The sequence below is a fragment of the Ambystoma mexicanum genome, chromosome 11 (assembly GCF_040938575.1).
Source record: "Ambystoma mexicanum isolate Mex_15411 chromosome 11, UKY_AmexF1_1, whole genome shotgun sequence".
Classification (NCBI taxonomy): Eukaryota; Metazoa; Chordata; class Amphibia; order Caudata; family Ambystomatidae; genus Ambystoma; species Ambystoma mexicanum.
In genome coordinates, this window is record NC_090934.1 from 843,572,636 (window position 1) to 843,597,250 (window position 24,615).

At 48.2% G+C, this 24,615-nt stretch overlaps 1 protein-coding gene across 7 annotated transcripts in view; it reads left to right on the top strand.

The window, feature by feature from the left end:
• Nucleotides 1-278: 278 nt before the first annotated feature.
• The window catches only part of LOC138503803 (3-galactosyl-N-acetylglucosaminide 4-alpha-L-fucosyltransferase FUT3-like), a 133,554-nt gene continuing 109,217 nt past the window's right edge, over nucleotides 279-24,615 (top strand). For 2 of the 7 annotated variants that reach the window (XR_011279712.1, XM_069623805.1), the window contains exon 1: nucleotides 279-391. The gene's annotated coding sequence lies outside the window, so the exon portion shown is untranslated. The other 5 variants (XR_011279713.1, XM_069623806.1, XR_011279714.1 and 2 more) reach the window with 3 other exon arrangements.

The window sequence follows — 24,615 nt, forward strand, 5'->3', positions numbered from 1 at the left end:
TCTGCACCACATGATGGCAGTGCTGCTGTACCGCACTCCTCCAGTATGTGCCAGTGCCTGTTGGCAGCCAGACGTGTGGACAGTCTGGGAACATCTGTTATTGCAACAGAGATGAGCTGTGTGTGCTTTAAGCCATTTGTCTGCAGTCTCCGAGCAGTGAGTCCTCCTGGAGTCGACTATACTAGGGCGTGTGCAACTGTGACGGTACACTGGGGGAGTCACAGCTTGATGTTGATTAGGGGGTGGGTGACTGGCATTGATAAAAGGGCACGCCCTCCTGGAAATCTAGTAGATTGTGGGTGCGCCTCAGGTTTCACAGACGCTTCCGGTACGTGACTGGAGATACTGGCAGCACAGCGGGCACTTTCACTGCTGCAAGAGCAAGACGAAGGTATGGGCGGGGATATTACAGAGAAGCAGGGGCCAGAGTAGGGAGGGCCGTCCCCGGCATTATCCTTTCGCAGCCCTGCGCTTGCTTACTGCTAAACCGCGGCGGGTATTTAATGGAGGCACTTGGACTGCAACTACAAGAAGCAACAACTGTCATGCTGCGCTCCGCTTGCTGGTACATGGCATCTGCGAACTGAAAACGCATTGTCCCGGTTCTGGGAAGACTCGACATTCTACAGTCAGTAAATACAATGCTACCAGTATCATCTATTCGACAGCGTTTCTCACTGCATTGTTTTAATATTTCACCTGTGAGTCCTTGACACTTTTTCTTTCTCTTGAGCCATTTATAGAATCGCCTCAGGCAGTACATTCGAGCACGACCAGTCTCAGCGAGGCAGGTGCACACACGGCTTTGTGGCACTGCAGGTCGTGAAAGTGCTCAGGTTGCAAACTTTTCTTTTATCAATGGCAGTCCGAGCCTTTCATGTGCATGCTGGAACATTTCGAACTCCAAGAGCTCGCAAAGCACTGGTTACCTTGCACATCTGTGCTAGTTAAAGTGTGCAACACAAAGCGTCCATTTAAAAACAATAAAGTTGCTTTAAGCCACTAATTAAATGTTCTTCAACATCATGAATAACCTATGAAAAAAGAACGACACACATGGGCCTCATCATGAATTGGGCGGTAGCCGGGCGCTATTACCGCTGAGGCTATTAGAGCTACTGCCAAACCCCCGGTGCTATTAGTGCCGGATCACGGGTTTGGTGGACCGCTGGCGGGAAATCCGCCAGCGGTAATAGCCCTGAAAATGGGCAAATTTGCGGTGGATTTGCCCCCAGCTCGGAGCAAATCCGCCAAGCCCATGATCTGGCGGACCCTTAAATGCGGCGGTAATAGCGCTACAGCCGCATTTAAGGGTTACCGCCAGACTCGTGATGAGGCCCACAGTGTGGCCATGGTGCGGCAGAAGAGGTGAAACATGTGCTTCTGTATGTAGGAAGCCAGGAGAGGGGTGAAGGATGTGCTCTCCCATACTCTTCGGGTCAGGCGGCCGGAATACAGTAAGGCGCAAGCATGTTTTTCTTTCATTTTTGAATGATTTGTTTTAAATAAGTGTGGGCGAGCACCCGATGGGGCTCGTGGCTGCTCTGCTTTGGGCATCCACTGGCCCGAGAGGTGAGGGTTCAGGTCAGAGCCCTAGGTGGGGCTCGGGCCGGCTCTAAGCACTGGGTCCATATATCTCAAAACGAAAACAGGGCAAGAGGACAGGCAGGGATGTCATTTAGGGATCACCAGGGGTCGCAACTGCGACCCCTGAAGTCTCCCTTGCTACCCCTGTTGTCTCCCCTGCTTCCCCTAAAAAAAGAAAATGTGGCTCCTGGGATGTGGCCAGCAGCATGTGGCTCTTTATTTCTGGAGCGGCTGGTTTTCTGGTAGCTATAGCCCATAAGATAGCTCAGTGGGTTGAGCGGTCACTGCTGCAATGTGTGTGTGTGATCCGCAGGTTCGACTCCTGGCAAGGTCAACTCAGCCTTTCATCCTACTAAGGTTGATAAATGAGTACCAACAAAGGTTGAGTAATGTTGTATATATATTTGTTCTCTATATAGGTGAGGAAGGATAGCCCAGGAGCAAAACGTTTGTCTTGGAAGAAAGACAATGCAGGGCCACACAAGTTTGAATCCTGATCCTGCACTTAGAAACCACAACGCTATTAAGCGTGTTATAAGTAAATAAAATATATGAAGCGCTAAACCGTAAGTGCTACATAATAACACATTATTATCGGTTGGCCTTGGACATCTGCTTGCATTCAGTCATTTGGTAATATGAGCCTATATGCAGTGATATTAAAAATACATAGGTGTTCTTGTATGCAATGTATATCACATTAGTGATACCATAACCATATTGTTCGTAGTGTACTTAGAAACATGCTGTGATGCCACTTCCTGTTTTGTCAAGGGGTGAGAGATTGTGTTCCATAGCTTCCTGTGATGTCAGCTTGTGGCGGGATTAGATGTCATCACTTCATGTGATGTCATCAGAGGTCAAGGGTCGTGTGATGTCACTTCCGCGTCCCCTGACATTTTGGTGAAATGGCATCCCTGAGGGCAGGGAGGTGAAAGAAAGACTCAGACAGGGCAGTGAAGAGAGATAAAAGAAGTGGGCACAGTAGACGGACACATAGAGAATAATAATATAAACTTTTTTAAATATATTTAGTTTGAAACCAAAACAACAAAAGGCTGAGCTGGCCTTGTACAGGATGGGTGCCACTGCAGGGTGCACAGGAGTATCTGGAGTGGACACTAGACCCTCTGAGCTAAATGCCGAGTTTCCTCCTCATCACACTGGAGTATCCAACATTTGGGGACCCCGCCATCGCTCCAGCAAACTCCAGATTCGACAATAAAATTATTTTTTTATTATGCCAAAGTCGCTCGCGCGCCTAACCTCTTGGTAGGAAAGAGCCCTTACACTTTTCTAAGGTGTTAAAGGAATGACTGGTATTTTAAAATAAAAGTGATGTTGCATTTCATCGTCTTCGTATATTCAGGGTCAGAAAAGTGTGTACTGCAGTACTGTGCCGTGGTCTACTCTACGTGCTGTGCTTGGCTTACTCCTCCAGTCAGTGCTTTAAGTGGGGAGAGAAATCGCTGGTGTGTGGCCTAAATGGCGTCCAATGCTTGCTGGTGTGGAACTCGAACAAGCTTGTTAAAAATGTTATAATGAACGTATTTAGGGGCAAATAGGTGGCTAAAAGCACGAACCAGGCACATTTATGAGTAGTGTGAAAACAAGTTTCTTTCACTGCTTGCAAACCATCCTCTTTTGTGCTCTCAAAATCCGGCGTGCACGGGCACATTTCCTGGGATGATTGGGTGGTGGGAGCCATAAGCCTGGAAGTGTTTTTGTGCTGGGGAGTGGCATGCGGGTGACAGGTGTCATGGATGGCAAGTATGACATGACAGGAAAGACAGTAATGACAGTTGCAGGAATGAGGAGACTGACACCAGGATGTGAGGTGGAAAAACTTTGGCCACAAGCTTTATTTTAGTACTAGCCATGGTGCAAATGAAAAACCAACCATAACATCACATAAGAAGGATAACAATAATATATTTTGGGGACAGAGGGATCAGGTGAGCGGGGGACCCTAATCCCAATTAGGGCCCACTCGAGGCTGATCCCCGCCGCCATTCATATATAAGCTTGTGACAATTGTTTGGCCACAGCGTGTGAGCTGTGACTTGTTCATAAATTGCTTGTCTTTTGGAGCAGGTTCTGCCTGCTTTCTCTTGTCCTTTCCAAGTGAGGTGGGGAGGTGTGCGCTTATGTGCCCTTTATTGCTGTCTAACCTGACCAGGTTGAGCACTTGCGCCCTCTCTTGCTCACAGGGTGATTTTCACTGAAGTTATGGCTCTTGATCCAGTTTTCTTGACAAAACAAACCCCCCGTTGTGAAACCTTTCACTTGATACTCCTCGGGGTGGGTTCTTAGAGACATTTTGATTTTTTGGTCATGTGTTTTGATGTCCTGGGTGTTAGTCTTAGCAGTGCACGGTGGTGGCACGAGTTATGGTTGCTTAGCTTACCATAACTGGCGAATTTCAGGGGTTTTTCAGTTTTACTTGGAACCATAACGTCCGTTTAACAAAGTTTTTTCTTTGAATTTCATAGGTTTTTATTAGTCCAACTTAACCATAGCGTCCCTTTAACAACGTTTTTTCAGTGAATTTCATAGGTTTTTATTAGTACAACTTAACTATAACGTCCCTTTAACAAAGTTATTTCAATACATTTCATAGGTTTTTATTAGTGCAACTTAACCATAACGTCCCTTTAACAAAGTTTTTTCATTGAATTTCTTAGGTAGCTTTATTTTTTCAAAAGTGTCAAATGTATGCACATATATATAACCTAGCCCCCACTTGACAAAATCCATTCAGACTTTACAAAAACATCTAAATCTAGATCTATAATCTTTTTGCAAACCTTTGTGTAGATTTGTCAAATGGCACCACATTTATGAGCCTTTACATTATTTTGGGACCCCCCCTCTAATTTTGCTCCCTCATGACAGAATCCCACCAAACTTTGCATACTCACTCAAAATCAGCCCAGGAATATACATGCAGTTCCATGAAGTGGCGCCAAGTTTATAAGCCATCCAAGAACTGCATTTCACCAACCCTGTAATGCTGAGGTGTTCGCGAACTTTTCAGGACTGTTCGCGAACATCCAAACTGTCTGTGAACATTTGCGGTAAAAACCACCTGTTTTTTTTGCTTCTTGCAGCCATATTCCATCCCATCCTCATCACCCCTCACCTCCCCAGGGATTATTTGATACGTTTGACAAGTGCAATGTTGTGTTTTGTAATATGTTTTTACAGCGATGTCCGCGGACACCGGCCGATGTCCCAAGATGGCGGGCATTTCGTAAAAATCTGACGCACCTCACGCTTCACGCCAACCAATCAGCGAACATGTTGGGTGTCCGCGGACATGACGCAAGTCAATTGTCCTGTCCGCGGAGCGAACAAGGAAGTGTGCCCGCAGAGCGGACATAGATATCACTAATTTTTTGCGTTACGTTTTGGTCATTTAAAAAAAAAAAATACTGGACGGATTTACACCAAATTAACAAAAGCCGCCGCTCCTGCCGCACATTTGCTGAAAATCCGTCCAGCGGTTTGGGCTGTATGTTAGGGACAATTCTCTGTTTAGGCTGAATTTCCTAACCTAGTGAGTCCCCCAGCAGCTTTGCTGGATTTCTGGAGTTTGTTTTATTCCATCCTGCCAAGAGTGAGACTCTTTTCCTCCCACTCTTGGACATGAATGTGTGTAATTCCTTTTGAATGTCAATGTGTTCTATGGGCTATGGGGTCTTTTACTCCATAGGGTCTCATATGTTTTTCTATGTGTGTTACACCGCACCCTACGTGCCGTAACACTGGGGCGTCCTAGCGGACCTCCACCATAGACTCCATACCCGGGGACTGACTACTGTCTCCCCGGGCATGTAAAGTCACCATTGGCTTTACTAGACCTAAATTTACTAACAGAACTAGTACAAACCATCTTATTGTGGACATGCTAGTAGGGGTAATTCGATTACTCCTGGGTCTGTTACTCGAGGGGGCACTGTCCCGTCCCCCCTCGTCGAGTTTTGGCTGGTGGCAGTGGAAACTACTTGTTATGTTCGACCCCGAACATAACCCTATGGGATTCGTCCCATTGTTGGAGATTGATACTTTTCCTCGTTAATCTCTAACGTACCACCGGTCCACTTATGTTAAATAAGTTTATCAGATGGTATTTTCTGCCAGAACTCGGTTTTTAAAATGGTGTCTGTGTTCGTCTTTGTGACTCCTAAACCAAAGATTGAGCCCTTTGTTCCACTTTTGGCGGGCCTCTGTACAGAGACCCTCCAAAGTGGTGCCATTCTGTCTGGGTTACCACAGGGATGTGGGAGGGGGTTTAGGCACCCTGGACCGAGTTGCCTTGCCAACTCTGGTCGCACTCTGGTGTGATTGGCCCAAGTGGTGAGCCTCCCCGCTCACCACTTAGCGAGTGTTGATTGACAGCTAGGCTGAATGAATGGGGGTTTTCTGCATAAAAGCAGGGCTTTTGGACTGGATCTTCAGAAGTCGCCACAGGACCTAAGAATCCGACGAGGGTAACGCTGAGCCGACCTGCAACGACGACACCTCCGGTGGAGCCCTGCTGAACCGACTCACCACTTCCCGACGACAGAGGAGATCTCCCTGCCGGAGAGTCTCTTCCCCTGACTGGTGGGAACAACCAGTCCCCTTTGCTTTTTCTTCGCCTCAGGACGCAGTGGTCGAATTGCCCGTGCAGAGCACCCCGGCAACCGGATAGCCACTACCCCTGTACCACGACCAAAAGGTGGTGCCTTGTGACGGAGCACTCCGCGGCTGGTCTCTTCCCTGGTGGTGCACCGGACTTCACTTTTCTTCGACGACGGGATCATCTCTACTCTTGGCAAAGACCCGACGTGCATCCACCACCAGGAACAACTGCCCCCTCCGGATCTGTCTCTCCACAAACCAGGTACCGTGTCCGCCTGGCTTCCCTTTCGATCGGATCGAGTGAGGTGTCTTAATCCTCTCCTTTCCGTTGGGTCGCCTCCAAGCTTTTTCTGACGTATTGTTCTGAACTGGTTCAATCTGCCGTTAACAATTTGCTACAAAGACTCGAACGCATTTCCACTAACAGACTTTTTGGGACATATCGCCTTGCCTCTCTCCGAGTGGGCCTGGCCTCTGAACTTTATGATCTATTGTGGTTCTTGCCTTCTTGTCTTGCATTTTTCCTGTGAAGTATTGAACTGTGTTGATTTCGTAACCTGCTTATTTTTCTCTCCCGTCCTAACTAATATTGGAGTGCCATCTAGGTTGAGGCATATACCTCTGTCTGAAAATAAGTGATGCTGGTAGAACCTAGACTTGTCGAAATATTATTAGGGGGATTGATTGTTTCTTCTTCGTAGAGTAATTGTAATTGAAGTGTTTGCCGTGATAGTGCCATAGTGTTTTCGATACACTAAAGCCTCGTTGCGTGTTTGCTTGTCTTACTGTGAAGAATTGCCCTATATTGTATACTCCACATACTGCTTAACTCTTCTTGAGGGAAGTCTGACTGCTCAGCCACAGCTACCAAGTGAATCTGTGTGGTACAGACTGCTACCAAGTGGGTTTACTGCCAAACACCTGTAGTCCTAAATCTTTTGCAGTGGTCCAGAGGGAACTGCACAGGTTTCCGCCTAACACTGTAAGTGTGAGCAAAGTTTTTTCCCATTATGTCTATGGAAAACAAAGCTGTTTTGGGACCCCCCCTATAACTTTCCCCCCCCTGGACCAAACATCACCAAACTTTGCAAAAAAAATCAGAGTGGGCCATATACTTTTTTTGCAAAGTTCGGTGAGGATTCGTCCAGGGGGAGCAGAGTTATAAGCCACCCAAAAAGTGCTCTTCCAAAGTAAACAGCAACTTAACCATAACTACACGGCCACTACTGTGGCCGTGTAATATATATATAAAGAAGAGAGAAAACAGGGAACAGTGTGGGCGGTGGTACGGTCACATTTATCTCAAGAGTGGTAAAGGTGCGCTTCAGAGCTCTGGCACGAAATCCACTAACATAAGTACACAATAAATATGTCCGGGCTAATGAGGCGCAGGTAGGAAAGCGCTAACCTTAGAGCATAATGTGTGAAATGGCTGGGCAAGTAGAGAAATAACATTGGGGGATGGAAGCAGTGGTGTATTTGGGCATCAGCAGTGGACGACAGGTGTCATAACACTGTTTATGTGCTGCAATGCTTAAAGGTACCTCAGCTGGGACACCTGACAATGGTATCAGTAAGACAGAACCTTTGAATACAGGTTTAGCACAGGTCACACATTTACAGGGGAAAAAAAACAATGGTACATCCACATTACAAGGAGCAATGCATGGCCAGCAGACCCTACCAATTGTACAGCGACTCTTAAACACAAATCACATAATCAATCGACTGGACAATATACATATGGTGAATAGCGGAACACTTTTGCGCACTCGGGTGGCGGCAAGGGGAGCAACGGAGGGGGGAGATGTGAAGGAAGGCCTCTTTGGCTTATGGTTGGACAACTTGCAGTGGTGGGCGTGCATGTCGCCCATCGCACTCTGGGGGCTTCATGGTCATGGGGAGCCGGCACATGCACAATGTGTTTACTGCCTCAAAGTGGCTGGCATAAACAAGGGGGGGCAAGGGAGGTATCTGGCGAAAAGGCAAGGAACAATGCAGAGTGTTAAGGGGCTGGGAAGGACAGTGGTTGGGAGGAGTAGTGAACAGAAGGGGAGAGGTATAGGGGGTCAATGTTAAATAATAATGGAAGGGATGTAGACTAGTAAAGGAGAAGAGGGTTAAAAACTAAAACTAACATTTTTAAAAAAGGTAAGTATAAAGTGAAAATAAGCTAATAAATGTAAAGTCAAAGTAGGGCGCACAAGTTAGATCCCCTTCTCCGTAAGGCAAGAATTTGTGGGGGAGAGGGGTACTCTGGGGGGGCAAAGGGGTATGCGGAAAATGGCAACAATGAGGATTCCTGGATGCTTAACTAGGGCAGAACATCTCAGGATGATAACTGGGAGCGATAACCCACACGATGGACCAAGGAAGTATAGGTAGGAGCAAGAGAGGTGGAACATAAAGGAAACGGTAGGGAACGTTCACCAGCAAAATACAACCAGAGGTAAAAGTAATGTGTAAGCGAAAGCAAGAGAAGTTAAGTTTAAACACTTAACGGAGAAGTGGGTTAAGGAAGTAAGGTTAAAGAAAATGTTTAATAAGTAAAATGTAAAAAATAAGGCAACCAGTAAGCTCAAGTAGGGCGCGAAAGCTAGATCCCCCGCCTCCCCAAGACAAGGATTTGCAGGGAGTAGGTTGCTCTGGCTAGCATAACTAGGGGGTGCAGATGGGGAATAGGGGAAAGGGGCAGAGGGGGATATGCTAAACAAAGGAAAAGTAAGTAAGATATAAAGTAAAGTGTAAAGTAAAAATAAAGTCTAAATAAGTGAAATATAAGATAAAGTTGAAAGTTTAAGTAGGGCACGCAAGTTGGATCCCCCCTACCTAGGGCAAGGTTTTGCCAGGGGAGTGGGTTTGCTCTGGCTGGCGTAAAGAGGGTGGGGAGTGTGGGGGCTTCACATGGATATGGAAAAGGTACAGCCATGGTGATAGTTAGCAGGTAAGGTCAGATGTTGAGAGAATAGTGAACTTAATTGGGGGTAATAAGAGAAGGGATGTTAAACAATATTGCAAGGAAACTGTTGGCTCCCCAACAGGATTAAGGAATTTGCTGGTGGGAGTAAAGAAGTAAAGGACAGGGGGATTCGCCACCACAAGAGCAGAGATTAGAACGATGCCACAAATGGAAAACAGAAGGTGTAAGAGTGCTGAAAAGTAAAGTTGAAAATAAGCTAATATAATGTAAGCGCAAAGTTAAGGTAATTGCCTAAGGGAGGTTAAATAATCAACGCTAACAGGAGCACTGAGGAGGAAAGAGACGGGCACCGAACCAAGTAAAGAGGCCTACGAAGGGGCAGGTGGGGGAACTCTCAGGCACCCTAAGCCACCCAAGAGTCGTCGTGGTGGACTAGGCAACTGGTGGTAGGGGATGGCAGGCACAAGGTAACCAGGCACAGGGGAATCCAGCCAGTTAATCGGGAAAGGGGGAAGGGACAAATGTACGGAAAGCGGCGCAGCTACTTGGGAAGTTAGTAAAGAACTAGTGGTTGGGTACCAGGGGGAGCAAAACGGGAGGTGAGTCGGGGGGGAACAACCCCCAGGTCAGCGATGGACAGACAACTGGGGTAAGGGAAGGGGGCAAGCACAACAGGGAATGAGGGAGAACAGGAAACCTAAAGTGGGCATGGAAGAGGGTAAGTCACACAAGCAACGTGGAGCGAGTAGCAGGCCTGGAGACCGGGTGGAAGAGGCAGAGGTTAGGTACCAAGGGAGGGGATGGGTGAGGAGGCGAGAGAGTTACAGGACCCCAGCGGCGAGGAATAAGATAGGGACCTGGAAGCTGGGGGTCATTTTATGAAGGGGTTGGGTAAAGGGAAAGTTTAGAGCACTTACACCTGGCCAACAGGGAGCAAGGTGGGGGTGGGGGGCAGGCGACAGATGTTTAATGATCCTGCACCTGTGAAAAGTAGTAAAGTGGCATGGGCTCAAAGTGGACCTGTTGCTGAAATGGGGAATAATGGCGTCAGTTCCGCTCAACGGATGCTGCTCGCCAACAAGTGGGGAATGTAAGGGTGTGCTGTTCAGAGTAGAATAACCTGAAGCAGTACTACCCTATTTGAGTAACAGAGCACCTGTAAGCTACCTCCTGCTTACTAAAGCAACTGCGGCCTATAAATCCACAACCAAGTCAGTGTATTATTTCAGGTGGGTGGGGTTGGCGTAGGGCAGGGGAGAGGGGAATGTGTGGTGGGCTGCAGAGTAAACAAAGTCGATTCAGGAATCGGGTAACACAATGCAGGACCCAGGTAGGCAGTGTGGGGTTGTGGCGGCTAAGCAGATTGAGCACTTCTGCCCGATCGACACCTTTGAGAGGAAAGAAGAAGAGGGGTGCGAGGAAAGGGAAACCCCCCTGCTCACAATACAAGGGGAAGTGGGATGAAAGGACAGTACAGGGTCTGGCAGCTCTCCATCCCCGCTGACCGAGAACCCTTCAGATGCAGCAGCTCAGGCTCCAGCAGCTCTGGGCATGAAGCAAGGCGCTGACCATGTTCAGGGAGGCTAGGTTTGTCACCACCAAAGGAAGAGTCGCAGCATCCCTAGGGAGAGGGCGGGGGGACCAGAACTGTGATGAGAAGGGAAGGCCAATTCGATCAGAATTCAATGATACCAGCGAAGACCTGAACAGTCTTCTTCTAGCCACGAGAGCCGGGCACGGAATAGAAGGGGCCGGTCTACTGCCAGCAGAACTAGAGGGGCGGCATGGGTGGGGCCACCCGGGCGACCACCTTGGGTGCCTTCCGTTAGCTCCCCACCACGCCAGCTCGGGGGAGTCTTACAAGGTCTCCCCCAAGCTGGCGTGGTGGGAGAATGCACAGCAGGCGCCCTATTGAACTTAAATGTGCTCTGCTTTTATCAGCACTTATTGAAACACACCCCGCCCCCTCATGACAGGGGCGCAATTGAGGGACGGGGGTGCCACATTTTGTTTTGCTGCCCAGGGTGATACGGCTGCTAAGGGCTGTCCTGCGAGGCACGAAAGAGAGGGGAACAGTTCCTCCGACTCTAACAGCTCGGGTGGCAAGCGAGCCCGGAATGAGAAGAGGTGGACCCAGGAGTCCTCACCAGAGGTTCAGCTACCGGTGTAAGAACGGCGCAGAGGACCTGAACAAAACGGGCGAGGGTGATTACCAGTCTGACCTGCCTACAGTTGAAAATTAAAAGATTGCTGCCACGTACGGTAGATACATATGCACAAGTCTCTGTGGCACAGGCAGTAAATGCAGGCGAAGGTTGGTGGTTCAAGCCCAGCTTGAGATGTCAGAATTGTAAAAATATTAGATTCCCACTCATGGCAAAAGAATATTTGGTGTTAGGAACCTGAAACAAAAATAACCAGTAATTGCATCTTAATATCAGCGTCACTAGTTTGTCATCTGGGTACATTTTATTCATAATATGGTGGTCAAAACCACGGTTTGTAGCTCACATATTGAGAGAAAATGATGTGCCTAGGTTTGCACACTTTAGCCAAGTGATGATTGGAGGCCAGTCTGTGATGGAGCGCTTCACGGCATCTCCTCAGGAGTAGGTGTTATTGTTTGGCTTTCAGGAATGTACTGGTTTATTCAAAATGGCCAGCAGAACCGAAATCCTAAAAATACAGCATAACAAATATACATCTTTATAGAAATATGTTAAGCGAAAACAGTATAATTGTAGCTTGCATAGCAGTCCAGTGGTCTTGTGGACCAGTCTCTTGGCTTGGGTGCCAATAACATGAGTTTGAATTCCAGTTTCGGTGGTTAAAGCAAATGGGAAACGCTGAGACCAATGAAAGGGCACCAGAATTTCCTGAGTCAGAGATCTAGGGAGAGACTTGTCGACCCACCCCTTCCTCTCCCGCCTCCCCTCCCCTCCACCCCCACTTCTGTTACGGGGATTGCAAGTTTCGGAATGAAAAGTAATCCCCACTTTAAAAATGAGTAAAGGACATTGTGGTAAGTTTGCCTGCTTCTGTGTTAACCCAGGCAACCTCATTAATGTGTAGTGGGTAAACATGTTAAATGCCACATAAATGCAAACCCTCCTTTGAATGTCAAACTAGGAAAGCATAATGGAAACGAGAGACGGTTTAAATGTTCTGTCTTCAAATACGGCCCAGACTGGGAGATTTATTTGGCCTTTATGATGCAAAATACTTAATGCCAGCCTATGTTTGTACCACTGGCTGTTGACACAGAGGGTTAATTGTGTAAACACCCCAGTGGGAGCCCTGTGGACTTTGCCACCCGAGCAGCACAGTGCTGTATACCCTGCCTCTTGCAGGCATCCGCCAATCACTGAAAAGGAAGGAGGCCTTTGCGCCGCATTTTATTACTACCCCATAAATGCCCAGGTTAGGCAGGCCTGGTATGAGTTTCATGCAAGGGTGGGGAGAGAAAGTGCTGCTTCCCTGCAGGGGTGGACTGGCCTATAGGAAACTCGGGAGATTTCCGGTAGGCCTCTGCACCCTGGGCCACTTTTGTGTGGTATTTCCAAATGTTTCCAAAGGAAAAGGGTTGGGCTTGCTGAAAATGTGTAATATAGGGCCACTTTGGAAATTATTGCCATGGCCTCTTTTCATTCCCAGTCCAGCTCTGCTCCCCTGGGTCTCAGCTGTGGCGTCCAGTGGCTAAACGCAATTGACTGGTTGAACAGGCCCCCTTAAGGGAACGTGGGATTATGGAAGGACTTAAGAAACGCCAGTGGAGTTGACTTAATGTTCAAAATATGAAATTAATAAAGGAGCCTCCAGGGGAGAGTTCATTGTTACCTGCATGCTTAAACAACTCTGCAGTTGATCTGTACGAAGAACAGAAGGGAAGGAAATTATAACGTAGCTTTCTGCCAGCTAAAAGAAAAAATAATATCATTTTCTGAAACTGCACACTTTATTCACAAAATGTGCAACGGCAACCCTAACAAAAGCTTCAAACAATATTTTATATTACACTTAATACCAGAAGCCAGTCTCTAATCGCAGGACTGGGATTTGGACCTTTGCTGCTCTGAGTTGTCTTGCTTCCAAGGCAAACATGTTGCCCCTGACCAACAACACAGAGCGGTTAACAGACCCCTCAAGTCTCACAGGGCTACGTGTAGATGGTACATCTAGCTCTGACTCCTTTCCCTTCAGTCTGCACTTATTTATTTATTGGACATTTGTATGGCGCCTACACAAGTATTTCCAGATGGGTCGATAGTTTTCCTGGATGAGTGGTCAGCAGATGGCTTTTTTAGGAGAGGGTGCACAAGGGAGGGGTTGAGGGAAAGAGCCTGTGGCAAAATAGTGATTGCAGAGGTATGCCAAGGTAGGGGTGAGAATGTCGATGTTGTCCTTGATGGTTCTGGAGGAGCAGGGTAGCACCTGTTTAGAAGAGACTTTCATACAGCGGACAACTCTAGAGATCTCATCTGGTGCAATGGGAGAGAGGGAGGCAGGTATGGGGGATGCTGGGGGTCAGAGAGATGGAGGTTAGATAGGACGGAGTGGGGGGGAGAGTCCAGAGCAAGGGACGGGGGAGGGAAGAAGCAACGGCAGCAACTGACTCGTGCTTCATGACAGAGAAGGAGACTGGCAGTGCGAGGGATGAGACTGTGGGCAGGGGAGGTCAAGGAAGAGAGGAGGGAGTGGTTGGACCAGGAAAGAAGAGTAGTGAGTGGGGTAAAAAAGGGGGATGTCTGCTGAGACGAGGGCATTCAGGGTGTGGCCTGCAGAGTGGGTTGGGCCGGAGGGGAGGATGGTGAGGGAGAGAGTATTTCAGAGGTTGCGGAAGAGAGCAGAAGTCACATCGTGGAAGACAAGCTGGATGTTTGTCCCCCAAGGAAGATGAGTTTGGGGCAGAAGGCAAGAAGAGATGAGAAGAGGTTGGCTCATTCCGAGAGGAAAAGGGAGGAAGGACCGGGGCTCTGTAGATGGTAGCGAGAGTTAAAGAGAAAGTGGAGACAGCCTGCAGACTGCGCTTTCAAGGGAAGAGTAGGCTTGAGTGTGGATGATGGAAGGAGAACCCCCCACACCGGGAAGATCAGAGCCACTCCAACACGAGATCGGGAGGCTCTGGAGTTGGATATGATCTTGTGTAGCCATCAGGAATAAGAGTGTCAAAGGCAGTGACAGTGCTAGCCTTGAACTATGTCTCGGTGAGGACGAGGACGCCCCGGTCAAGGTAGAGTTAGGATTGTAGCTGCAAGTGGTAATGTTATACTTTTTAGCCAATTCTTTTTGTAACCAGCCAATTACATTTTGATTTGGAGCTTTGTGTGTCTCACCTTATGGTAAAAGCAAAACTACAAGTCCCAGAATGCAAAGCACAATTGACTGAAAAGCAATGGGCTGTAACAGGTTTACCTGGGACCGGGAAGCAATGTAAAGAGCCTTGTTGGAATTTGATATTGCTGAAATTAGAAGCAGAGAAAAAGGTGCAATTGCCCGATTTGTTGTGCTATACATTTTAGCTGGGTACCCCGAATTCGTTTTTGGGGAAATCCCACAACATTGCATTATATGCAGTGCCCTTGGGGCCCTCCTCAGGGAATGTGGGTGGTGGCCAGAGCCGGCTCTAGACGGTGGGCCAGGCCACCTTAAACCAAGTCTCTGCCCTCAGCCACTCCCAAGAAAGGTTCCTCAAGAAGCACTGAAACTGTGGGGGCTGTGGCTGTTGAACCCGCGCAGCCCACAAAACAACATTGACATTATAGTGGCTGCGATCTGTGTTTGCCTTGGATAATGATCTATGCCCAGAAGCAAACAAAACATTGCATTTGAAGGGGGTGTGCCATTTACACATCTATGTAGGCAGCAGTACACTGTTGCTCAAGCAGGCTGTTCAGGAATACCTATGTTAGTGCAACCCCTGCTCAAATAGAGCCCTTGCAGATTGGGGTTACTGTTCTTCTGTGGAGGCATTGTTTGTAGAATAACCCACACGTTACTGGTTTTCCCTTTAATGTTCATGGTGTTACTGTAAGTTGGTGTGTCCATGAAACAGTGCGGCCTGCATTGTTTTCAAAATGATGGACTGTGGCCACACCTTGATAGGAGGGGCATTTAGCATGTTCTGCCTGGTGAAAAATGGGCTCAGATCCTCCCCGCCCCTCAGTGCCCAAGGGCGATGGACTCTACCTAAACAAAAGAGTTGGAGTGACGGTTGAAAAAAGAGACTACAGGTGGGAACAGTCACTTACCTGGGACGTGGGTGGGGGGTGGTATCTGTGGCAGCCCCCTGGGGTGACAAGTTGTGCCTAGAAATCCAGAACTTGGGGCAGTAATTACTAATAGATGGGTGCCTACGAACAGATTTTCCAAGACCTACCTCAAGCACTGAGGCGCCAGAGCCTGTGCTTTTTCGGGACCTGGAGGGAGGGAGTAGAATCTGCACTGTGCCGAGGCTCCTAGCGTGAGGAGGAGACATTGGGCTCGGGGTGCTACCAGGGCCGGCCTAAGGTCTTTCAAGGTCTCCCCTGAGCTGGGCTGGCGTAGTGGGTGAAGACGTGGCAGGCACACTTTTGTTATTTAATGCCCCTGCGCGCGGGGGGGGCGGGTGGCGGTGTGCGTTTATTTTCAGATGATTACCTCGCCCCCCCTCCGACACTGGAGCAAGGCGGTTTCATTGGAATAGGGCGCACAGCATTAGCATGAGTCTCCCATTCCAGTAATTACCCCCCTGCCAGGTGCCGGAGCGGGAAGTTAGAAATAGGGTGACCAGATTTCCAAAACGAAAAACCGGGACGCCCAACAACATAAAGGAGGGACTACCCCATCGTAGCACACCATTTACCGCCCCTCCCCCAACACGCCCCCACAACCGCCACCCAACCATATTTCTAGCACTTTTCCTTTTTATAAACTGTATATATAGTCTCATTTGTGCAGTTCTGTCTGTGAATCTTGTCATGTTGATTCAACACAAGTGTGTTCTCTAATTAATATTACATGGTTTGCTGTACAAATATTTCCAAGGTTGTCTCGGTGGCACCGTCAGTAAGTGTTGTGACTTGTACCTGAATGGTTGGGGGTTCGAACCAAACCTCCAACGTCATAATTCGGAAAGTGTTTTGAAACTAATTACGATTTTAGTTACCGTAGCCCTCCCACCATGCAAAGCCCTCCCACCATGCAAACCCAGACGGGGTTCATGATTTCCCCAGACTGTCCCAGGGAAACCCGGACGTCTCGTCACCCTAGTTAGAAAAGAAAGTGGCATTCTTGCCCCATCCCCCTGTTGACCAGGGGCGTGCAGGGGTTGGGGCTGGCAATTCTTTTTTTAACCAGCCCAGGCTGCAGCTGCTGCTATTGCCGGCCCTGGGTGCTCCCATGCCACGTGTGTAATTGGGGCTGGAAAAAGACTGGCACAGGCTCGGGGAGCTGGTGCTTGGCGGTTCCTCTGTCTGGCCAGGGGTACGGCAACTATAGCAGAGTTGGAGTGGGAAGAAGGAGACCCACTCTGTGGCCTGGCTGCAAGCAGTGGTTGAAGTGGGCGGGAGCGGTGCTCTTCTACATTTTTAATTAAGTTTGACTGCTCCTATACTTTTATTTTAGAAAGAAACTGTTCCGTTAAGGTTTCGTCCTAAAATAAAAGCGTAGGAAGCCGTTGAAACGTGCACTTCAGTGCAATGAGCGCTCAGTTAACCAGCAGGCACATGTGTTTGGGGGTTTGTATTGTGTGTATGAGGGGGCACGGTGACAGGGTTTGTGGGAACCAGGGCAGGCCAGCAGGGAACGTAGTGCCACTACTTCTTTTCATACAGTTCGACCACTGCCTTCAAGGCTGCTGCGGAGTTGTCTTAAGGGCAGAGTAGGCCAGTGTCCAATATAGCGATACCCAACACTGCCGCTCATAGTCTGCATTTGTACAATCACTTGAGTACTACAGCTGAGCCTGTGACGGCATCGGGGCCTTTCAAAGTCTTCAAGTGAAACTGGCCTCGGGCCTCAGGTGACGCAAAGCAACTGCCCCTTGTGTCTTGTAACACAGCAATATATTACTCTATTTTCGTTTTGGGGCTTAAAATATGCGATTTGCAACGCTCGCACTACAAGCTGCATTTTCTCTTCCCAAGGGATACACAGAAGTGTTATCACCTCGTTCTCTTCTAACACGGGTTCTTCCACATCAGCCACTTGCTGATGAAGAAGGATTTAGAGCTCTTCAGTGTTTAAACTCCCTGCTGGCTGGCCATCCCGTGACAATCCACTGCCATCAACCTTTTCCTTGTTGCCATTGCAATGTATGCACCCTACGGGTGCCTCAGGCTATTTTCGGTCTAAGCAGGGAGCCTCTAACCATCATGTTGAAAGGGCCCCCCCTTGCCCATCTTCAGCCAGGTCTGAGCTGAGCGCTACAGGACAGCGTGGGTAAAGAGCTTCCCTCTTGCTTCCCAATGTCGGTGTGCCCACCCCAGCAAAGAATCAAATGTGTGGCTCAAAGCAAGCGGCTCTGGCAGTGTGTCTGCCTCCCTCGCTGTGTATTTCCCAGGGACTTGTGAAGCCCTCTCTTGCTTCCCGAAGCTAGATCAATGCACAATAAATACCCTAATAATAGTAATTTGGAACGTAGTCTTCACTGGCAGGGGTGTAGACTTGATCTAAGAAGGCATAACCTTGCTTATGGGCACACATACCATTTAGAAATCCTTTTTGGCAAACCATTGAATTCATGCAAAATAATTGTACTTGACTAAAACAGGGAAACTGTACGTGGGGGCAGCATTACATTGGGCGTGTTATGGTTGTTATGGTATAGGAAAACATTGGATGACTTGCCAAAAGTGTGGTATATGATTTATTTAAGTCCATGGTTGCATATATGGCCCCTTGGAAAGACCTTTTCAGACAACGTTTTGGTTCATTATCCACCACTGCCAAAAACATATCACACAAAAAACCGGGCAAGTGTATTTGTTTGTTCAATGTGTATAATAGACAGGCTCTGTCGTCAGAGCCATAGAGCGAATACGCAACCCGGTAATGGGAGATGAATGGCTCGATCAGTCAAACTCATGTATGATGGTGGGGGAGATTTTAGTCTGCAGGTGGAACCCACTGTCGATTTAGTTGGCTTATGGGAGGACCAGGACACTGCCTGGGACATCCCTTCCCTGGTGGCCAACAAATGGAGAAGTGCCCACTGTAAATCAATCGACACAGTACGAAATCTGTACAACATGGAACTGAGGGCCTGTAATGCTTGTGTTCTTTCAACCGACCAACCAGCTACTTATTCTGGCTCATCTACAATCGGCTATATCCTAGTTTAAGCCAGAAATTGGAGTAGCATATGTGGCTTACAAGTCATCAGCAGACATGAGGGTGACCGTAGGCCACTGAGAATCACTTTTAGACTTGACATGAATCCCTCTTGATGACGCCGCCCCGGGCAGGTGCTCTTGTGGTGAGGGGGTATGCTCGCATAACAGTGAAATGGCTGAAGATCATAGAGCAGGACCTGAAGCCACTCTTCTATAATGCTGCCCTGGCTAATATAGGCAACATTTGTAGAGATGAGGTAGCTAATGAAGTGATTCATTTAGAGTATACCAAACTCATTGATAATATTTCACCTACTACAACTAGGCCAGCGCGGAAGGTAAAAAGGAGCGCTATAATGAAAGCTGGTACAATAAAGAATGCTGAGGAGCAAAGAAAATCTTGAACCGGGATTACCGACCCAGCCCTTTAAGACGAGGTAGCAATACTTTGAGATGGATGGGAATGCAGAAGATAACATCAATAATCAGATTAACTCAGGAAGTTGGCAAAGTTCAACTGTTTTAATGTCAATTATCTAAAATGGGGAATACAACGGACATCAACGGACGTCTCACAGCATGATCTGAAACATAAATTGAAAAAACAGCATTCTTATACTAAAAATTCGTCATTGCTGACATCAACCTGTGTGGCAAAGTACAAAAACCTATTGGAAAAAGTGATTGGGTCTAAGGGAACATCTAAGTCCACGTTCCATACTAGTCTAAGAGAGTGATAGGGTCTTTAATGTAAGGTGGGGCACCTAAGCCCACCCTCAAACAGGTCACTATGAACCTCATCAAATACAGAATGTCCCATTGGTTACATAAGCTACAGGGCTCTTTACTACGTGGCCCTCTATAATTGGTTGGCACCCTTGTATGCGTCAGTACTTTTCCACCTACTCCAGCAGCATGCAGGCTGGTCTCCAGTTGCAAATGGGTTGGTCTTGACCATAACTTCGTACCAATTAGCATATCATCTCACCTCTGTGGTCTGCACATCAATTAAGGCTTTGTACTTGGCCTTGGGAATGTTCCTTGCTCTGAGAATACGAGGGAGTAGAGGCATGCCCTGTCTCCTTGCATAGGTGCGGTTTGTCATGATTGTCCAGTTTCACCCAACCGCGTGACTGAAGACCATGATTTTGAGCTCTGGTGTATTTAAAATACTATTATTTAATGAACCTCTGACGTCTTCCTTGTTTTCGTGCACATCTTCTGAACAGGAGTTTGTTCTTTCACACGTTTGTAGCTACTGTCTGATCATTCCAGCTCAAAGCGCATGGCTTCTTGGGGCTGGTCCAGCCTCGCCCTTCTTTGATTCACTCCTGTAATTCAATTGCTTTTCAACTGCGATACACTGGAAAAGCCTTTCTTTTTCTGGTCCAGCTGATAGTTTACTTACTCATATATATATATACACGTTGGCGCATGCTGCAACCTATTCACTAAATAGCTAGCCTTAAGAATACTTTGTTTGCGTTTCTTTGCATCTGTACACGTGTAAAATAACTTTGTCTTCATTATTTCTGTAACATAAACATCTTCATCTCAATCCCGAAATGTTACTTATCTCTGATATTTTCTCGGTGCAAATAGAATATTTATGTTCTCTTGTCACTCCATCTCTTCTAGGTGCGTCAGTCTTGCTTCGTGTGACATCACAAATCTGCTCTTTTGCTCATTTTTCACACTTCTTCTGGTATTTCATTCAAATGGCCATCATACTGTCGTGTATGCAGGTATGGCTTTCTCCATGGGAACCTTGCTTCCAGGATTCTCCTTGGTATTGGTATTTTCACTGGTACTGCACGTATTTCACATTCTGGTTCCCAACATATAGGCAACATGGGAGCGATGCTTGAGGTGGGGGTACTTGGCACCTTCTCTACAATATAAAGATATGTTTAGCAATGGGCCACACTGGAGAGAAGGTCACACTTTGCTTTCTGAGACACGATTATTAAAAACTAATATTTGTTTTAAAAAAGGAGATCCATGTTAAAGTTAAGTGGACACAACTTACTCTAGCACACCTAGATGGTGATGCTGTAACATATTGGAAAATGATAGCAGGGAAAGAAGAAAATGGGGGACACTAACCTGCATTGTTGTATCCCAGCAGTGACATGGGAAAACCATTTTGCGGGGCTGTACAGTGGGCTCCAGATAATCTAATAAACCAGTACTATTAAGATAGACAGACCTGTGAAGAGCTCATTTTGGAGGGTCCATTTGAGCTTGCTATTGAAGAGGTTTGTAAAGCCATAAAATCCCAAAAAAGTGATAAGGCTCCAGGCTGATATGGGATACCGATCGATTTGTATAAATATGACATAGGCATCTGGGCACCAATTTTATGTAAACATTTTAATGCAGTTATAAAGCTTAAAGTATGACCTGATACATGGCATCATGCTGTAATAGTCAGTGTGAGAAGTCTACTTGAAATATTGGTCCGGGTTGACAGTCTTCTTTGAGGCCTTCCATGAGAGCTGCTTGTCCGTGTTAGTTTCCTGTTCGCCTGAAAACCTCAAAAAACTGGATTCATGGCGATTCCCTCCTCACAAAGCTATACCCATTTGTTGGTCGCCAAGCTTAGAGTTAGAATGTCATTCTCTGCCATCGCTAAATGAAGTGCCCCCCCAGTTCCCGCTTGCAGCCTTTCAGCCCCCAGTCCCCTCTGCTCATTTCCTTCCCCTCCTCACATCTTCCTGCCCGCCCTCCACCTGTGATTGGCTATATCTCCGGTCTTCAACTTTCACTTCCAGGGCAGCCCCCTACCCTGCAGCCCCTGTGGATAAGGGCCCTTAGGCAAAGGGTGGCTACCACAGAGGCGGCTCCTTATCGTGTCTGTGGCCAGCCGTCAACCAGCAGTGTCTAAGTAAGGTAGGAGTGGCCTGGGTTAGGAACAGAGCCCCACTCTACCCTGAAAACCTGCCCACATAGCAGACTCTCAGACCTGGGTGTGTTTTCTCCAGTACTTAAAAGAAATTGCATTGTGAAACCAAGGCCTTTTTTCCCACTATACAGGACTCTCAGACTTGGGTGTGTTTTATCTGGTATTTAAAATTGCATTGTGAAAGTTGTACCGTTCTGTGGTTTTGCCCCTAGCATAGCATTCATCTAGCAAACTTTTCTACCATTATCTAAGCTCATGTCGTCTTGTCCAAGTGTCTACTTGTCTCGTCTCCCTCTGTCTCGTCTTTGCGCCCCTCCTTGTGTCCTTCCCTAGTGCTCTCCTCCTATCCCCCACACCCTTCCTCTTCTCTCCTCTCCCTACCTACCCTATGGTGCTTTCTGTCTCTCCTATCTTTTCTTACTGCTTCTCTATCGACTATCCTGCTCTCCTTACTAAATCTGGTAGGAAGAAGTTTAAAAAGGACATGCTTGTCTCCAACCCGGCCTCCCTATCGCTGATACCTATACCAGTGCCTCCTCTAGGCAAACCCTCATCGACATCCTCTTTGTCGTTCCATCGCCAGACCTATGGACTCTACATCTCCTTTTATCTTCTTCTCCCATTAATGGTGGCACCCGGTGGGAGCCATCTTGGCCTCCTTCCACTCCTCCAAGGTCATCATTAATGTTTACCTGAATGGCACTGTCTTGGTCCAAGGCCCTCAGGCCAACCTTCTCCTCTTTGATAGATGCTTCCCGCACCTCATCAATTTCCTGTCTTCTCCTGCTGTCCCTTCTCTCTCTTCCCCGGCTTCCTTGCCTCCTCCTGCCTCCTCCTTGGCTACGTTGCCCTCTCCCCCTTCCTCTTCTGCCCCCCCGGCTCCTCCTATACCTCTACAGGGCGTACTTCTGATTTGTACCCCGGAAGTCTTTCAAGGATGGCAACCTTCTCCATATTGCCACTCTTAACTATCAATCAGGTGTCAAACCCTCCTGCTGCCTCCTGGAGGAATATGACCTTGATGTCCTAGGTCTCACCAAGACATGGTTCACAGCTACCTCTGTCATGAGCTATGACCCTCTCATCCCTGATGGCTACAAGATCCTCTCCGCACCCAGATCCAACCGTTCCACAGCGGGTGTAGCCCTGATCTTCCCTGAGTGGATTCCTGCCTCTCTCATTCTTGCGTAGGCCTACTCACCTTTCAAATGTCTCGTCTCCAGGCTCTCTCTCCTAGCCATTCCCTTACTTTGGATACCATCTATCGGCCACCTGGTCAGATGTCTTTCTTCCTCTCCCAGTGTGCGGACCTCTTCTCCTACCTCCTGGCCTGAACCACTCCACTCCTCCTTCTTGGAGACTTTAACATCCACCTGGATGCTTCCTGTCCTTCCTCTGGACTCTTTCACGACCTCTGCAATTCTCTCTCACTCTCTATTCTATCCTCTGGCCCAACTCACTCTGCAGGGCACCCCCTGGATTTTTGATCTCTTCAGACCTTCTCCTTTCGATCCGTCTCACCACTCCTCTCTCCTGGAGTGATCACTTTCTCCTTTCCTCCCAGCTCACCCTCTCCACCCCTCAGGCCAAGCCAACTCCAGCGCTGCTACCTACCTTCTCGGTTAGCTGTCCCATGAAGTGTGTGTCAGTTGAGGCTTTCGCCACCACTTTCTCCCCCTCTCCTCCCCCACTGCCTGACTCGCACCATGACACAGCCCTTTCTATGCTCCACTCTATATCTGATACCCTTGATGTTCTTGCCCTTGTCATGAGGATTCGCTTGAAGCCCAAAGACAAGTGCAACTCTTGGTACGACTCAGACCTCATCATCCTAAAACGCAAGTGCAGGGTGGCTGAGAGGAAATGGCTTGCTTCCGTTACATCCTCTGACAAACTGGCCTGCCGCCTGCTCCAAAGGTAATACCAGCGCTCTGTCCGCACCAAGAAGGGAGCGCCCATCCAAGCATGCGTCCCTGCGGCATCTAACAACTCAGCCGAACCCATTTACCTGAATGGCACTGTCTTGTTCCAAGGCCCTCAGGCCAACCTTCTCTTCTTTGATAGATGCTTCCCGCACCTCATCAATTTCCTGTTTTCTCCTGCTGTCCCTTCTGTCTTCCTCAGCTTCCTTGCCTCCTTCTGTCTCCTCCTTGGCTATGTTGCCCTCTCCTTCTTCCTCTTCTGCCCCCCCCCCCCGGGCTCCTCATACACCTCCACAGGGCATACTTCTGATTTGTACCCCCCCAGAAGTCTTTCAAGTACGGCAACCTTCTCCATATTGCCATTCTTAACTCTCACTCAGCTGTCAAACACTCCTGCTCCTCCTGGAGGAACGTGACCTCTATGTCCTCGGTCTCACCAAGACATGGTTCACAGCCACCTCTGTCATGAGCTTTGACCCTCTCTTCCCTGATGGCTACAAGATCCTCTCTGCACCCAGATCCAATTGTTCCACAGCAGGTGTAGCCCTGATCTTCCCTGAGTGGATTCCTGCCTCTGCCATTCTTACATAGGCCTACTCATCTTTCAAATGCCTTGTCTCCAGGCTCTCTCTCCTAGCCATTCCCTTACTGTTGCTACTATCTATCGGCCACCTGGTCAGATCTCTTCCTTCTTCTCCGAGTGGGCGGTCCTCTTCTCCTCCCTCCTGGCCTCAACCACTCAACTCCTCCTTCTTGGAGACTTTAACATCCACCTGGATGCTTCCTGTCCTTCCTCTGGACTCTTTCGCAACCTCTGCAATTCTCTCTCACTCTCTATTCTACCTTCTGGCCCAACTAACTAACACACCCTGGATGCTCTGATCTCTTAAGACCTTCCCCTTTCAATCCCTCTCACCACTCCTCTCTCCTGGAGTGATCGCTTTCTCCTTTCCTCCCAGCTCACCCTCTCCACCCCTCAGGCCAAGCCAACTCCAGCACTGCTACCTACCTCCTTGCCTATCTGACCCATGAAGTGTGTGTCAGTTGAGGCTTTCGCCACCACTTTCTCCCCCACTCCTCCCCCATTGGCTGACTCGCACCATGACACAGCTCTTTCCATGCTCCACTCTATATCTGATACTCTTGATGTTCTTGCCCGTGTCATGAGAATCCGCTTGAATCCCAAAACCAAGTGCAACTCTTGGTACGACTCAGACCTCATCACCCTAAAACGCAAGTGCAGGGTGGCTGAGAGGAAATGGCTTGCTTCCGGTACATCCTCTGACAAACTGGCCCGTGGCCTGCTCCAAAGGCAATATCAGCGCTCTGCCCGCACCAAGGAGA